General features: G+C 44.1%; 1 pseudogene; it reads right to left on the reverse strand.

Annotated features, from left to right (window-relative positions):
• Positions 1–14,153: 14,153 nt before the first annotated feature.
• LOC108538822 (elongation factor 1-alpha 1-like) lies at positions 14,154–15,850 on the reverse strand (annotated as a pseudogene).
• Between the last annotated feature and the right edge of the window lie 1,826 nt (positions 15,851–17,676).

A 17,676-nucleotide genomic window follows, 5' to 3' on the forward strand; every position in this document is an offset into this window, starting at 1 on the left:
CAATTTAAAACTTACTTCAGAGGACACCATTAAGAAAGTGAAAAGATAATCCAAAGAATAGCAGAATTTTTTGCAAATCATACTTTTAAGGGATTTGAGTCTCAAACATATAAAACTACTACAAATCAATAATAAAAACACAAATAAGGCCAGGCTTGGTTGCTGACACCTGTAATACCAGCACTTTGGGAGGCTGATGTGGACAGATCACCTGAGGTCAGGAGTTTGAGACTAGCCAGGACAACATGGCAAAACCCCATCTCTACTAGAAATACAAACAATTAGCTAGGGGTGGTGGTGCATGCCTGCAATCCCAGCTACTCAGGAGGCTGAAGCAGGAGAATTGTCTGAACCCAGGAGGCAGAGGTTGCAGTGAGCTGAGATCATGCCACTGCACTCCAGCCCAGATGACAGTGAGACTCTGTGTTAAAAAATAAATAATAAAATTAAATAAATAAAATTAATAAATAAAATAAAATTTAAATTAAAAAACACAAATAATGCAGTTTTAAAATGGACATGCCAAAATCTAATAGACATGCCTCCAAACAAAATCTACAAATTGCCAGTAAGCACAGGAAAAGATGTTTAACATCATTGTCATCAAGTACATGCAAATCAAAACCGCAGTGAAATACTATTTACACTCACTAGATGGCTACAATCAAAATACAGATAATAACAAGGTAAGGATGTTGGGAAATAGGAACCCTCATACACTGCTGATGAGAATGTAAAATGGTGCAACCACTTTGGAAAACAGTCTGGCAGTTTCTCTTTTTCTTTATTTATTTATTTTATTTATTTATTTATTTTTTTTTTTTTTGAGACAAAGTCTTGCTCTGTCACCCAGGTTGGAGTGCAGTGGTGCAATCTCGGCTCACTGCAAGCTCTGCCTCCCGGGTTCACGTCATTCTCCTGCCTCAACCTCCCTAGTAGCTGGGACTACAGGCACCCACCACCATGCCCGGCTAATTTTTTGTATTTTTAGCAGAGATGGGGTTTCACCATGTTAACCAGGATGGTCTCGATCTCCTGACCTTGTGATCTGCCCGCCTCTACCTCCCAAAGTGCTGGGATTACCAGCATAAGCCACCACGCCTGGCTGGCAGTTTCTCAAAAGTTGAACATAGAAAGTATTTGTCAGGGTTCTCAGAGGCACAGAACCAATGGGATATATGTATATATGAAAGGGAACTTATTAGGGAGAATTAGCTCACATGATTACAAGGCAAAGTCCCATAATAGGCCATCTGCAAGCTGGGAAAGAGAAAAGCCAGTAGTGGCTCAGTCTGAGTCCAAAAACCTCAAAACCAGGGAAGCTGACAGTGCAGCCTTCAGTCTGCAGCCAGAGGCCCAAGAGCCCCCAGCAAGCTGTTGGTGCAAGTCTCAGAGTCCAAAGGGCTGGAGAACCTGGAGTCTGATGTCCAAGAGCAAGAGGAGCAGAAAAAAGCATCCACCGTGGGAAGAAGAAAGAAACCAGAAGACTAGGCAAAATAAGTCTCTCCTTCTGCCTGCTTTGTTCTGACTGTGCTGGCAGTCAATTGGATAGTGCCCACCCACATTGAGGGTGAGTCTTCCTCTCCCAGTCCACTGACTCAAATGTCAATCTTCTCTGGCAACACCCTCACAGAAACACCCAGAAACAATACTTTACCAGCCATCTAGGCATCCTTCAATTCAATCAAGTTGACACCTAATGTTAACTATCACATAGCGTTATCATGTGAACCAGCAATTCTCCTCCTAAGGATATGCCCAAAAGGATGAAAACTTATGTCCACACAAAATCTTCTCCGTAATATTTACGGTGGCATTATTCATAGTAGCCCAAAAGTGGAAACAACCCAACATCCATCAACTGATGAATGGATAAATAAATTATGGTCTATCCATACCATGGAATATTATTCAGCGATAAAAAGAAATGAAGCGGCCAGGCATGGTGGCTCACGCCTCTAATCCCAGAACTTTGGAAGGCCAAAGCAGATGGATCACCTGAGGTCCGGAGTTTGAGACCAGCCTGACCAATATGGTGAAACCCCGTCTCTACTAAAAATACAAAAATTAGCTGGGCATCATGGCGGGCACCTGCAGTCCCAACTACTCAGGAGGCTGAGACAGGAGTGTTGCTTGAACCTGGGAGGTGGAGGTTGCAGTGAGCCAAGATGGCGCCACTGCACTCCAGCCTGGGCAACAGAGCGAGACTCTGTTTCAGAAAAAAAAAGGAAAAGAAAAGAAAGAAAATAAAAGAAAAATCAAGTACTGATACATGCTATGACATGAATGAACCTTGAAAACATTATTCTAATTAAAAGAAGCAAGTCTCAAAGAACCATGCATGATTCAATTTATATGAAATGTCCAGAATAGGCAAATCTACAGATACAGAACATAGATGAGTGGTTATCTAGGGCTGGGGGCATGGAGTGTGGGAGAGTGAGAGTGTGGGGTGATGGCTAAGGGGTGAATGTTACTGGAGTAATAAAAATGTTTTTTATTTTTATTCATTTATATTTACATTTATTTATTTTTTTGAGACAGAGTCTTGCTCTGTCGCCCAGGCTGGAGTGCAGTGGCACGATCTCAGCTCACTGCAAGCTCCGCCTCCCGGGTTTATGCCATTCTCCTGCCTCAGCCTCCCAAATGGCTGGGACTACAGGCACCCGCCACCACGCCCAGCTAATATTTTGTATTTTTAGTAGAGACAGGGTTTCACCGTGTTAGCCAGGATGGTCTCAATCTCCTGACATCGTGATCCGCCTGCCTCGGCCTCCCAAAGTGCTGGGATTACAGGCGTGAGCCACTGCTCCCGGCCGAAAATGTTTTTAAATTGATAGTGATGATTGACGCACAACTGTGCGAATATGCAAAAAGCAAATGAATTGTAAGAAAATGTCTTACGTGCCTTACACTTACAAAATGGGGAGCAGGGAATGGAGATAGGTGAAGACAGAGAGGTCAGCAGAGCAAAGCTAAGAATCATTAGGTTAACAAAGGTGGATCGGGAGCCCACCAAGTGGAGGCAGCCTCAGGGAAGGGGAATCTGTCTGAACAGGGACAGGATCGTTGTGCATGGGCGTGCATGTTCCCACACCAGGGCATCCTACAGAAGGGCGAATGGGGGCTGAATTTACCCAGGCTCTGCTTACCAAGCCCGTGCCCACATGGCTGATCCTGTCCCCAAGCTGTTTTTAATAACTCACACTAAGGCCCTGTGGGAGGTTCGTGGCCCTCCTGCCAAGCTGACTCAGTCCTGCTCTAACAAAGCTATGAGACCACGTTCCTGCCACGTCTGGGTCCCTGAGTCTCTGTTAAGGCTGACCGCAGCCCTGGTCCAGGAGTGAACGTGACCCAGGACCGGCCAATCAGAGTGCTCCATCCCCTTGAACACAGGGATTGGTTCAAGGACAGGGATTGGTTCAAAGACAAACATGTGACCTAAAATGATCCAATAAGATTTTCCCTCCCAAGAATTTGAATATTGAATGAAGTGATCCCGTGCTGGAAAGTGATTGCAGCTATTTCATTGTGATGGTGAAGCTGTGAGTAGAGTCCTACCAGGCCCTGCCTCCCAGCCCCCCATCCAGCTGTGGCAGTTCAGCAGTTCCTCCAACAGGCTGATCCACCCCACAACCTTGCCATGAAGCCTGTGTTTTCTGCCTGTGTTGCTCTCTCTCACGTGCAACCACACACTGGCCCCTGTAAGAGCTGTATGATCTCGGGAGGGCCCTCCCCAGCCAAGCACCCCCTGAGCCCAGCCTCCAGAAGGTTCCTCTCCACAATCTACAAGGTCTTTGTCTCTACTTGCTTCTCGGTACATACAAGGTCAATGGCAGCTTTTTAGAGGTAACTCCATCAACTGGCCAGGAAACCCTTCCCAGGCTTCCTCTCCAGCTTCTTGAGGTTAATCTGACCCCAAAGGAGAGGCAGTGGGTGCCAGAAGCAGATCCTGCTGGGTGCCAGGACACTCATGGACTGTGGGACTTTGGGCAGGGTGTCACCCCTCTCAGGCCCTCTGTTTCCAAATTAGAGAAATGAGAGGGTCAGAGTGGACCCAACAGCTCCCATTTACAGAAGCAGAGAGGGGTGGGATGGCAGAATGTTTAGGAACGTGGAGGCTGTCTGCTTAGAATCCCAGCTCTGCCCCTAACTGCCTCTCCGCCTCAGCTTCCTCCTCCATAAATTAGGAACAGAAATAAGACCCACCTCCTTGGGTTGTTCTGAGGATCAAATAATTTAACATTTGTGAAGTGCTTAGAACACTGGCTGGCAGGGGGAAAAGCTCGACGAATGTGAGCTATTAATAATAATACATTACATTGTATAATATACATCATATCTTTTACATATCACAAAGACCTGGGAAGTCAATTCTATTATCGCTATTTTATATACGAGAGAACAGCTTGGAGATGTAAAGGGACTTACCCAAGGTCACACAGGCGGGAAGGGAGGACCTTGGATCCATACCCAGGGTTACCTGACTCAGATAAGCCTGTGATCTTGACTATTTGCCCTTCCTGCTCTGATGTTCTCAGCCACTGTTTCCCATTGTGTTACCACTAACAGGACACAAGATGACGTTAAGTCATATGTGGATCTTTTGTTTTATGATATTATTCATTTATTTTCATGCTTACCTTCTGTTCATGGCAAGTGAATGCAGGCTTTCCATTTACTCAAACGTATTTAAGTAAAAAAGAAAGTCCCTTAGCCTGGCACAGTGGCACATTCCTGTAGTCTCAGCTACTAGGGAGGCTGAAGCAAGATGATCTCTTGAGCCCAGGAGTTTGACTTCAGCCTGAACAACATGGCAAGACCCCATCTCTTTATTAAAAAAATAAATAAAATAGTTCTTTCATCAAAAAAGAAGGGTGGTAGATGTTAGTCCAGACTGCACCATTTTGTAAGCCCCCCACCATTTCGCAGACCTTGGTCAAAGTGAAACATTCCATGGGGGTTCAGGCCATGAGAAACAGCCTGCTTCTTATCATATTCTGCTGAGAGAAAGTTCAAGGAAAACCACATTCTGCTGGAACAAGGGCCAGAACTACCCATCCTGGGAACACATTATCAACATTTTCCCAGGAATCAGGCCATGCCCCCACATTCCAGACTCTTCCCCACAGGCCTATAATTGCCCCCACCTGTAAGCAGTGGTGGGCACTGACATTAAGCTGAACCCCCACGTCTGCAGGTTTATGCTGGACATAAATGCCTGCATTTGCTGTTGAGCCTTTCTCTCTCTCTCTCTCCATCTTTCTTTAACCCTTATCTTCCCTTCAAAACCTACCCATAGGATTATAAATCATTCTACTATAAGGACACATGCACACGTATGTTTATTGCACCACTGTTCACAACAGCAAAGACTTGGAACCAACCCAAATGCCCATCAATGATAGACTGGATAAAGAAGATGTGGCACATATACACCATGGAATACTATGCAGCCATAAAAAAGAATGGGTTTCATGTCCTTTGCAGGGACATGGATGAAGCTGGAAACCATCATCCTCAGCAAACTAACACAAGAACAGAAACCCAAACACCGCATGTTCTCACTCATAAGTGGGAGTTGAACAATGAAAACACATGGACACAAGGGGGAAACAAAACACACCAGGGCCTGTCAGGAATGGGGGGCAAGGGGAGGGAGAGCATTAGGACAAATACCTAATGCATGTGGGGCTTAAAATCTAGATGACAGGTTGATGGGTGCAGCAAACCACCATGGCACATGTATACCTGTGTAACAAACCTGCACATTCTGCACATGTATCCCAGAACTTAAAGTAAAATTTAAATTATTTTTAATGAGAATGGCTCAGGATGTAACTGCAGCTTTATTCCTGTGTTCATCATGCCCTTAAACTTCATTCAGTAAGACATATCTTCTTCTGCCTTGGTTGGAAACTTCCCGCAGACCCCTGAGACTCTTCTGCTCTTGACTGCCCAATGATACCAGCACTAGAAATGTCAGCCTCACAAGAGCAGACATCTGTGTTTGTTTGACAATGTAATGCAGCATCTAGAGGAGTGGTACACAGTAAATACTTGTTGAAAGATTAAAATAGAGTCTCAATTCAATAAATAGTGTGTCCAGACCAAAGTAGTAATCCAACTCTGAACTCAATTTAACCATCAGTCTTGCAGTTTCCAAGCTCCACTCTATGTCTGACTGGAAGGTAGCACTGGGAAGGCAGGTGTGATTGGCTTCTCTCTTCCTTCAATCTGTCTGCCCCCATTGGGAAACTAAGACCTCTCCCTTCTGGGGCTGATACATGGGGACGAAAGAAGGCAAAGCGGTAGGAATTGCAATTACGTGAACTCATGCTGTGCATGCTGGCTTTGTCACCTCTAGACCTGGCAGATGTTGAATACTGATCCTCACATGGAGGACTTGTTAGCACTTTGGAGTTTCCTGCTGGAGCCTTTCCATCTGAAATCTGGGTGCATCTCTATTACAGGTGCTCTTTCCTTGGTCCTATGCATTCACCTCCACATTCCAGAAGGCCCTATTGGATGGGTCCCACAATGATCCCACATCAGCTCCCCCTCCCCTAGCTAATCCATAGGAAACAGCCATACATTCCTTGCCTTGACAACCTCTGCAGGTACAAACTGAACCCAACAGTTTTCCTGGTACCACTGGCTGCTTTGCCTTTTGCAAGAGGTGAAGTGACTCAAGCACTGGTGTTCCATGTCTCCCAACTGCATTTAGGAAACACATTTCAAGCTCATCTAGGAGAAGAGTCTCTAAAAGTTGATGGTGCTCACCAAATATCTATGTGCTCCTCTGTTTCTCAGTCTCTGTTGCATTTGGATGGAGACCATGAAACAAGTTCTGGCCAGTGAAGTGAATGGAATGGCCATATGTCTCTTCTGGACAGAGGCACTTAAGAGTCAAATGTTTCCATCCTCTATCTCTTCTCCCTTAAAGGCAATGAGTTCCAGACAGCACCACCATAAGAGGAAGAGGACAAGTGGAACTGCACCAGACTTCAACTTGAGCTTGAAATAAATTGTTATTGGATTAAGCAACTGAGATATCTGGGTTTATTTGTTACTGCAACAAAGCCTGTCCTATCCCAACTAATATACCCCATATTCTAGTCTTAAGGTTGTGCTCTGCACACCCATCCCTAGATTTGAGATAAAGAGAGCAGGTACCCTTTATTCCCTAAAGTAAGGAGAGGATAAGGCTTGAAGGAGTGCTTTCTATACAGATATCATCTTTAGAAATTATTTGTTTCTTCTTCATTCTCAATTATTTTCTATTTCTGAAACAGGTAAAAGGGGATTGAGAATTGTGGTACATGTGCCCAACTATTTCATTTGAAAATCTGCATAGCTGGGTGCAGTGGTTCGTGTCTGTAATCCCAGCACTTTGAGAGGCTGAGGCAGGCAGATCGCTTGAGGTCAGGAGTTCGAGACCAGCCTGGCCAACATGGTGAAACCTCATCTCTACTAAAAATACAAAAGTTAGCCAGGTGTGGGGGCAGGCACCTGTAATCCCAGCTACTCAGGAGGCTGAGGCAGGAGAATCACTTGAACCCAGCAGACAGAGGTTGCACTTGAACTCAGAAGACAGAGGTTGCACAAGAATCACTTGAACCTGGGAGATGGTGGTTGTTCAAGAATCACTTGAACTCCAGGAGACAGAAGAGCTGAGATCACGCCACTGCACTCCCGCCTGGGTGACAGAGCAAGACTCTGTCTCAAAAAAAAAAAAAAGAAAAGAAAAGAAAAAGAAAAGAAAAGAAAAAAATCTGCATACAGAGAATTGGCACCTCAGTTTGAAATTTCCCTTCTGGCCGGGCGCGGTGGCTTATGCCTGTAATCTCAGCACTTTGGGAGGCTGAGGCAGGCGGATCACAAGGTCAGGAGATTGAGACCATCCTGGCTAACACGGTGAAACCCCATCTCTACTAAAAATACAAAAACTTAGTCGGGCGTGGTGGCAGGCGCTTGTAGTCCCAGCTACTCGGGAGGCCGAGGCAGGAGAATGGCGTGAACCCAGAAGGCGGAGCTTGCAGTGAGCTGAGATCGTGCCACTGCACTCCAACCTGGGCAACAGAGCGAGACTCTGTCTCAAAAAAAAAAAAAGAAAGAAAAAGAAATTTCCCTTCTATCTTATCTTCATGCCTAAGTGAAACTTCAATTTTAACATCCTATTACACAAGACTGTTGTGCAAATAACAAGATTGAATAGTATTAATTACCATTCCATGTGTTAAGTTGTGCTGGGCAAGTAACATTCATTATTACAATTAATTCTCATAGCAACTCTTAGAGACAAGTTACTTTTGTTATGATCCGCATTTTACAGATGAAAAAACTGAGGGTCAGAGTGGTAAGTGACTTGCCCAAAGGTACACACTAGGAACCAGAAGAACAGTGGCTTCAACCCAAGTCACACTGGTGTCAACACCCCTACTGGTAAGCCATATGAACCTCCCTGCCTTGAGCTTCTTCAGTAACAAGGTCAGGAGACTAAAGTTCCCTGACATCACCTGTCTGCCTGTTGGTCAGCAGTAGTAGTGACACCACCAATATTTGTACCCAGGTCCCTGTCAACAAAGCTGGTGACTATACGACCTCCATGTTTGTCAGGCATCCAGTAGGTAGCAGGTACATGATAACATCAGCTCCTCCTTCTATCTGCAGGGAACAACCTAGTTAATCAACCTAATGGCTTTCCTTTCAAGAGTCCCAATCTCTTTGGCAGATCCAGCAGATATATCCAAGGTTTCTTAAGATTTACACCTCTCCGCCCCCACCTCATTCCCATGACCATCCCTTGAGAAGTCCCCTCTGTTTCACCCTTCACTTCCCTTTGAAAGGTCTATGCTTGTCCTCCCTCTTCCCAGACACTGTCAAACACCGCTGTCCTCCCTGGTCAATCGCTCTAGATGTGTTATTTAAGGCAAACTCATTTGTCCCTAACACAAATGTAAGATGTAATTCCGCAAGAATTCAAATGTAATTTAAAGTTATTTTCCAATATCTAATTTGCCTTTTATTTATTTAGGGCGATATTTCAGCAGGAGCCTCCCAGCCAAAGTGCCAGCATTTGTTTACAGTGTCAGGCCGAGCAATGGCGGCAAACTATAAACCCCAGACACAGACGTTACCGATTAAAAAAGTAATTACAACATTGAACACAACCTTAAATAAAAGCAAAAATGCAGGAGACAAGAGGGAAAGCAAAAACATAAATTGAAAACAATGCCGTTTTCCCCAGACGTTTTGTAATATTTTCAACCTGCCTGGTACTGGTGCCCTACCCTGCCTGTGCCAGACACAAGCAAAGCATCTGGTGAGGAGGGGTGGGGTGGCTCTGCTCTGAAAAGAGGTGGAAAGAAGTGCCTAATCATCAGAGATCATCTGTCTGCCTGTTTGCCTGTCTGTCTTTTGTTTAACATCTTACTCTGCTGAGAACCTACTTACACTGATCCTCAGGGGATTAATTGTATACTATACTATGGCAAATGACCAAAACCCAACACAACTCAAACTGACTTAACTAGGAAATGGGCATGTTCTGGTTCATGACAGACCATCTGTAGTTCTAGTTTCAGGCACAGTTGGATCCAGGGGCTCAATGTCAAGTAGAATCTCTCAGTATCTATCACTTGGCTCTTCTTTCCACAAAGTTGACTTCATTTTCAATCAGGCTTTCTCTACCTAGTGGCTAAGATAGAATCCTAGCAGCTTTAAGCTTACATCCCATAAGCTCAGTGTTCCCCCAAAGAAAGGAAGTGCTTCTTTTTCCACCATTCTAGCAAAAATATCAAGTCAGCCTTTCATTGGCCCAACTTGGGTCATGTGCTGATCTATGAACCAATGATTGTAGCTAGGGAGTTTCAGTCCTTTCATTGGCCAGGCCTGGGTCAGAGTCCCACCTCTTGAGAACAAAGGTAGGACCAGTCCAACCCAAACTGAGATTGAGAGTGAATGAGAGATAATTCGTGAAAAGAAAATTGAGGTTCCCACAAGAACTGAAAGGAGCAATAAGGCACTGGGTGAGTAAACACAACTGATTTCCACCAGAGATTTGAACACTTTCTGTCCATTTCTAACACCTCTACTCTTTCTACAGTATCTCCAGACCACATTTTTAGACTTGTGAGTACAATACGGTGACCTCTGCTCCATTGTTGGGAGGATAATAGGACTGTCCTATAGAATATCAAACTTGTGGATTCTTCCCTCGATTTTATTAAAAGATTCTGTCAACTATAACATAGCACAACTGGGAACAGATGACATTTTGTAGCCACCAGTTTAGCCTGCTTCAAGTGGCCCAGGATTTCCTACAAGATGAATGTAACAAGAGCTTTGGGGTTTGAATGAGTCAAATAATTGATGTCTAATTGTCTAACAACTAAGTCACAGGAGAGGCAGGAAGTATAGTAGCTGTAAGCATTTCCATATTCCTGTATACCAGGAATGGTTCTTAGGAACCTAGATCCAGTCTCTCATTTATTCCTTGCGAACCTAGATTCCTTAGGAACCTAGATCCAGTCTCTCATTTATTCTCTCATTTATTACTTTGGAACTGACCCCAAACCAGTGTTCCTGGTTCCTGCTTATACCCCAAGGAGTGACTGTGTATGTGAACTGATAGAATTGATTGTAGAGATGAAACTCTGGGGCCAAATGTGTGTAACTCTTGGCCACACTTAGCACGGAAGGAGTTGGATCATTCTCTCTCAACAGATATCCAAGAACTGGATCTCACATAATCACAGAACAAAGCATTCACAAGACTGTGCAGAACTTCACTTCAACAGCAACCCCTCTGGCAACAAGGCTCAACTGCAGCAGTGAACTAACCAGACCCCTGTCCTTAGCCATTTTTAATTTAGCCATGGGCAGACACTCCCTTTGGAACTAAGAACACCTGTAAGGTTCACAGATCATTTAAGGGGGCAGGGAGAACTCCACAAAAAAAAGTGATAAACATTCTACTAATAAGGCAGGTGGTTGCTGAAGCAATTGATAGGGAAAATGAAAGCACTCTGCCTCATTCAGGCCCCAAGTTTGTGGAGATGTTCTTGCTGCCAACGCAAGGAATAAATGAGAGACTGGATCTAGGTTCCTAAGAACCATTCCTGGTATACAGGAATATGGTAATATTTGCCCTCTTACAATTCCAATCGACAGCACTTTTTCCCTTTTTAATTTTTTGAGACAAGGTCTTGCTCTGTCACCCAGGCTGGAGTACAGTGCTATGATCTCAGCTCACTGCAACCTCCACCTGCTGGGTTCAAGTGGCTCTTCTGCCTCAGTCTCCTGAGTAGCTGGGACTACAGGCATATACCACCTCACTTGGCTAATTTTTTTTGCATTACTGGAGATGGGGTTTCACTGTGTAGGCTGGGCTAGTCTCAAACTCCTGGCCCCAAGTGATCCACCTGCCTTGGCCTCCCAAAGTGCTGGTATTACAGGCATGAGCCACCACATCCAGCCATTTTTTTTAGTTTTTATTGCTGTTGTCACTTGCCAGAGACCATGATCGTCTCTTACTCAAACACCACTGTATTTAATGTAATCCCATCTGAAATTCTGTGAGGTAGATAGCATTATCATTCATCACCACATTATCGATTTTTTGTAATGGAGGTTCAGAAAGGGAAGATGATGCGCCCAAAGTCACACCATGGCAGAACCAGGACTAGAACTCAGATTTCCCGCTCCCCAACTAGTGCTTCCATTAACTAAGGGCTTTGTATTCTCAAACACAATGGGAAAAGGGAGACAGAAAACTTGTGTTTCTTGAACATCTGCGATGGCAGGCACCATGCTGGGCATGTTTACGTATGTCAGCTCATTTACTCTTCTCCATAGTCCCATGAGGCCTCTGTGGTATTATTTCCCCCATTTTAGTCAAATGGAGGCACAAAGAGGGAGGCAGGACCTTTCCCTGAATCACTATACCGCTAGGGTCTCTGAAGGGATTCAGCATAAAGAGGACATTTTTCCAGAAGGAAGCTCCCTGCCCAGTGGGACTGGTGGAGTCTCATCCTCACCCTTACTCTCCAGAGACATCACCGAACCGCACCTCGCTTCCCAGGAAATAAATTCTGGGCACACTCCAGGGTCTCTGAAAAAGACTCCCTCACCTCCAGCTTTGCCAGCTGGCTCCATCCAAGAGTGAAACTGGCCCAATTTTCCCAATGGACAGATGCTTACAGTGTTCTGAATAAACACAGAAGTTGACCCTCCCAGTCTTAAAACCTGAAACTTACTTTTGTCTCATCTTAGTTCCTTTCTCAGGAAACAGACAGTCAGTCCTCCCAGATAGTATCAAGGAACTGAAACTCATCAGATCACTGCAGCTAGACAATGAGACACCAGACCTCTCATCCATCATGACTGCTTCCTTACCCCTCCCTAACTTCTGTCTTTCTGCATATAGTTACATTTCCTCCCCAGAATATAAACTCCCAATTTTAGTCAGTTGGAGACACAGATTTGAGTCTCTCCCTGACTAACAGCACCCAAATAAAGATTTCTTCCCTGGCAATGCTTGTGGTCTCAGCGACTGGCTTTCTGTGTGGTGAGCAACAGGACCTAGATCAAACCCTTGACATTTTGGCAACAAGAGGAGAGGTATCTGGGCTAGAATTGTGATGCCAGGTGATCTAGAGGTAAAGAGAGACAACCCAACAGAGACTGAGAGAATAAAGAGAGATGAAAGAAAGAAAGAAAGAAAGAAAGAAAGAAAGAAAGAAAGAAAGAAAGAAAGAAAGAAAGAAAGAGAGAGAGAGAAGAAAGAGAAAGGAAGGAAGGAAGGAAGGAAGGAAGGAAGGAAGGAAGGAAGGAAGGAAGGAAGGAGAGAGAAAGAAAGAAAGAAAGAAAGAAAGAAAGAAAGAAAGAAAGAAAGAAAGAAAGAAAGAAAGAAAGAAAGACAGACAGACATATAGGGAGAGGAGAGAAAGGGGGAAGAGAGAGAGAAAGAGCAAGAGAGGAATGAAGAGGAAGAAAGGAAATGGTAAAGGACATAGCAGAGGATAAGGGGAGAGGGAGGAGGAATCTGGGGTGTAAACATGTAAAACTTTGGTATAAAAGGAAAAAATGAAGTTATTTGTTAAATATACTGAGTTCCTAATTGGTATCCATCTCTGTACTCAACATCACAAAAATAAAGTCCAGACTCTGAAGCATGTAAATGAACAATTTTACAATTGTTCATTTGATTATATGTCTGTGATATGGTTTGGCTGTGTCCCAACCCAAAGATCATCTTGAATTGTAGCTTCCATAATCCCATGTGTAGTAGGAGGGACCCAGTGGGAGGAAATTGAATCATGGGGGCTGGTTTTCCCATGCTGTTCTCATGGTAGTGAATAAGTCTCACAAGATCTGATGGTTTTATAAAGGGCAGTTAGTTCCCCTGCACACGCCCTCGTGCCTGCTGCCATGTAAGATGTGCCTTTGCTCCTCCTTCCCCTTCTGCCATGATTGTGAGGCTTCCCCAGCCATGTGTAAATGGGAGTTCCTTAAACCACTTTTTCTTTATAAATTACCTAGTCTCGGGTATTTTTTCATAGCAATATGAAAATGGACTAATACAGGCTGCCACAAGGAACAGGAAAGGGCCAGAGACAAGGCAGAGATTGAGCATGCTAGAAAACAGATCTTGTCATGAAAACTGGAGTCTAAAACTGTCATTAAAGATTCCCTGAAAGCTTGCAGATTTACACTTAGGGATTTATAAGTGCTCAGCAAGAATGTATTAAAATTTTAGTGTGTTCACAAATACTAGTACATTCTGGATCATCTTCCTGACAACCAGGATGGAATCCATGCATTGATTTGATTTGTGATCATTTTGGGGTCTAGTAACAATGTGTTTTTTTCTCATTAAACTTTGTTTTAATGGGTCTCAAAATTCTGTGACAGATTTTTGGTCAAGTTGCTTTCATTGAAAAGTACTGATTTTAAAACTAATAATTTAAAACTGCCACATGAAAAAAAAAAAGTGGTCCACAAAACATTCTCCTTTCCTTCTGAAGGTTTTATGATGCATTGTTATCATTAACCAGTCTTTTACAATTAAACTTAAATGGCAAATTGAAATAAACAGTTCTGAAACTGTTCTTCCATCAACTAAGACCAGGGTAGCAAGTATTAGGGATAATATTCATTTAGCCTTCTGAGCTTTCTGGGCAAAGTTGGTGACCTTGCCAGCTCCAGCAGCCTTCTTGTCCACTGCTTTGATGACACCCACAGCAACTGTCTGTCTCATATCACGAACAGCAAAGAAACCCAGAGGTGAGTAGTCTGAGAAGCTCTCAATACACATGAGCTATCTAGGAACCATATCAATGATGGCAGCATCACCAGATTTCAAGAATTTTGGGCCATCTTCCAGATTTTTACCAGAATGGTGATCAATCTTTTCCTTCAGCTTAGCAAACTTGCATGCAATGTGAGCCGTGTGGTAATCCAGTACAGGGGCATAGCCCGCATTGAATTGGCCTGGATGGTTCAGGATAATCACCTGAGCAGGGAAGCCAGCTGCTTCCATTGGTGGGTTTCTTTTTTGCTGTCACCAGCATCATTGCTATGACGAACCTCCTTGACAGACATGTTCTTCACATTGAAGCCCACATCGTGCCCAGGAAGAGCTTCACTCAAAGCTTCATGGTGCATTTCAACACAATTTACTTCCGTTGTAACACTGACAGGAGCAAAAGTGACCACCATACCTTGTTTGAGAACACCAGTCTCCATTCAGCCAACAAGAACAGTACCAATACCACCAATTTTGTAGACATCCTGGAGAGGCAGGCGCAAGGGTTTGTCAGTTAGACGAGTTGGTGGTAGGATGCGGTCAAGAGCCTCAAGCAGTGTGATTCCACTGGCATTGCCATCCTTATGGGTGGCTTTCCATCCCTTGAACCAAGGCATATTAGCACTTGGCTCCAGCATGTTGTCACCATTCCAACCAGAAATTGGCACGAATGCTACTGTGTCAGGGTTGTAGCCAATTTTTTTTTTTTTTTTTTGAGACGGAGTTTCGCTCTTGTGGCCCAGACTAGAGTACAATGGTGCGATCTTGGCTCACTGCAACCTCTACCTCCTGGGTTCAAGCAATTCTCCCGCCTCAGCTTCCTGAGTAGCTGGGATTACAGGTGTGTGCCACCATGCCTAGCTAATTTTTGTATTATTAGTAGAGACGGAGTTTCACCCTGTTGGCCAGACTGGTCTTGAACTCCTGACCTCAGGTGATCCATCCACTTCAGCCTCCCAAAGTGCTGGGAGTACAGGCGTGAACCACTGCGTCCTGCCAAATTTTCTTAATGTAAGTGTTGACTTCCTTAACGATTTGCTCGTATCTCTTCTGGCCATAGGGTGGCTGAGTGCAATCCATTTTGTGAACACCAACAATTAGTTGTTTCACACCTAGTGTGTAAGCCAGAGGGCATGCTCCTAGGTCTGTCCATTCTTGGAAATACCAGCTTCAAATTCACCATCACCACCAACAGCAGTCAGGACAGCACAGTCAGCCTGAGACGTCCCTGTAATCATGTTTTTGTGAAGTATCTGTGTCGTGGAGCATCAGTGATAGTCACATAGCACTGCCTGGTCTCAAAATTCCACAGGGAGATATCAATGGTGATACCACATTCACACTCAGCTTTCATTTTATCTAAGTCCCAGGCATACTTGAAGGAGCGCTTTCCCGTCTCAGCAGCCTCCTTCTCAAATTTTTCAATGGTTCCTTTGTCAAAGCCACCACATTTGTAAATCAGATGCCAGTGGAGGTGGACTTGCCTGAATCTACATGTCCAATGATGACAATGTTGGTATGAGTATTTTCCTTTCCCATTCTGGCTTTCGGAGTAGTTTTCATGACACCTGTGTTCTGGTGGCAAAACCATTGCAAAAAAAAAAAAAAAAGAGGAAGAAGTAATAATGTTTTAATTGTCCCAGGACAAGGGGGAAAGACAGGGATAGACTTGATACATAAATGATGTGTTTGTGCCAGACAAAGACTGTGAGATATGATGAGGTTTCTCTTCAAATAATCTAATAAATCTTTTATTCTTTAATTAACAGTACCCCCCGCCCCCGCTTTTCCTTCTTCTCCTTTTTCCTTTTTGTCTTTGTTAAATGCCCAGGCACGCCACAATACCAGGCATTATCAATACAAACTCACATTCTTTCCTTATTAAAAACAAAAAACAACAAAAAAAACTAACTTTCTAGCTCATTACAACATACCTTCCCCTTCCTCCCCACCTTCTTTTATGTGCCCACCCTATCTAAAAATATTCAAATGTTCAGCCAACCGAAATTAGTTTAAATTGTATGACCCGACCCTGGCCAATGGGGAAAGGGTACAGGGGCAGGACTTGCCTTAAAAATAAAGACTCTTGTGCCCCTTTGTTCAGGTGTGCTCTCATGGCAACTGGCCAAAGAGGCACCCCTCTGCACAGAAGTAAAATTGCTTTGTTAAAAATCCTTCGTTTGAGTGCTGAATTTCTTTAAAAATTTTAAGCGTTATTCCTAACAAGACCAACTGAATGGCTTGCAATGCCAGTTACGTTCTACAACCAAACTGAGGTTCATTCACCCAGAACAGTAAATCCAGATACTCACCCACAGGTGTTTGCAGTGATAGAAAGAAAGTCATTTATTGCAGGGTGCCCCCCAACGAGAATCAGGGCAGGTCATGCTTAAGACCCAAACTCCCCAGTGGCTACAAGTCAAGTACCTGCAAGGTAAGGGTTTTTTTCGTCGGTAGTGATGGTGGTTTTCTTTAGACAGGGTCTTGCTCTGTCCTCTGTTGCCAAGCCTAGAGTGCAGTAGCATGATCATAGTTCACTGTAGCCTCGTTCTCCTGGGCTCAAGTGATCCTCTAGCCTCAGCCTCCCAAGTAGCTAGAACTAAAGGTGCCTGCCACCACACCCAGCTAATTTTTTATTTTTAGTAGAGATTAGGTCTGCCATGTTGCCCAAGCTGGTCTTGAACCCCCGGGCTCAAGCAGTCCTCCCACTTTGGCCTCCCAAAGTTCTGGGATTAAAGGCATGAGCCACAACCCCGGGGGCAGGTAAGGGTTTTTAAAGGCAAGGGTAAACTTCAGGAAAGCAGAAACTACAGGCAAAATTGTAAATCAATGCATGAAGGTTACACATTGGTTTAAGGTTAAAAGGGTGAGATACCTTGAAGTGAAGGCTTACAGGTCATAGGCAGTGTATTATTCCATTCTCACACTGCTATAAAGATACTAGCTGAGACTGGGTAATTCATAAACAAAAGAGGTATAATTGACTCACAGTTCTGCATGGCTGGGGAGCCTCAGGAAACTTACAGTCACCGCAGAAGGTAAAGGGGAGGCAGGTACCTTCTTCACAAGGCAGCAGGAGAGACAGAGAGCAAGCAAAGTGGAATGTCACACTTTAAAACGACCAGCTCTCATGAGAACTCACTCCCTGTCGTGAAACAGCATAGGGAAAACTGCCCCCAAAATCAAATCACCTCCTAACAGGTCCCTCCCTCAACACATGGGGATCACAATTCAAGATGAGATTTGGACACAGAAGCAAACCATATCAGATAAACTCAAAGATCTTCTGATTTGCAATTGGTTAAGGAAGAGAAGCTTTGTTTAAAATTTGAGGTCAGTAGAAAATGTTAACTGGCTAGGGGAGT

This window comes from Rhinopithecus bieti, unplaced genomic scaffold (assembly GCF_001698545.2).
Source record: "Rhinopithecus bieti isolate Rb0 unplaced genomic scaffold, ASM169854v2 scaffold_13348, whole genome shotgun sequence".
Taxonomy (NCBI): domain Eukaryota; kingdom Metazoa; phylum Chordata; class Mammalia; order Primates; family Cercopithecidae; genus Rhinopithecus; species Rhinopithecus bieti.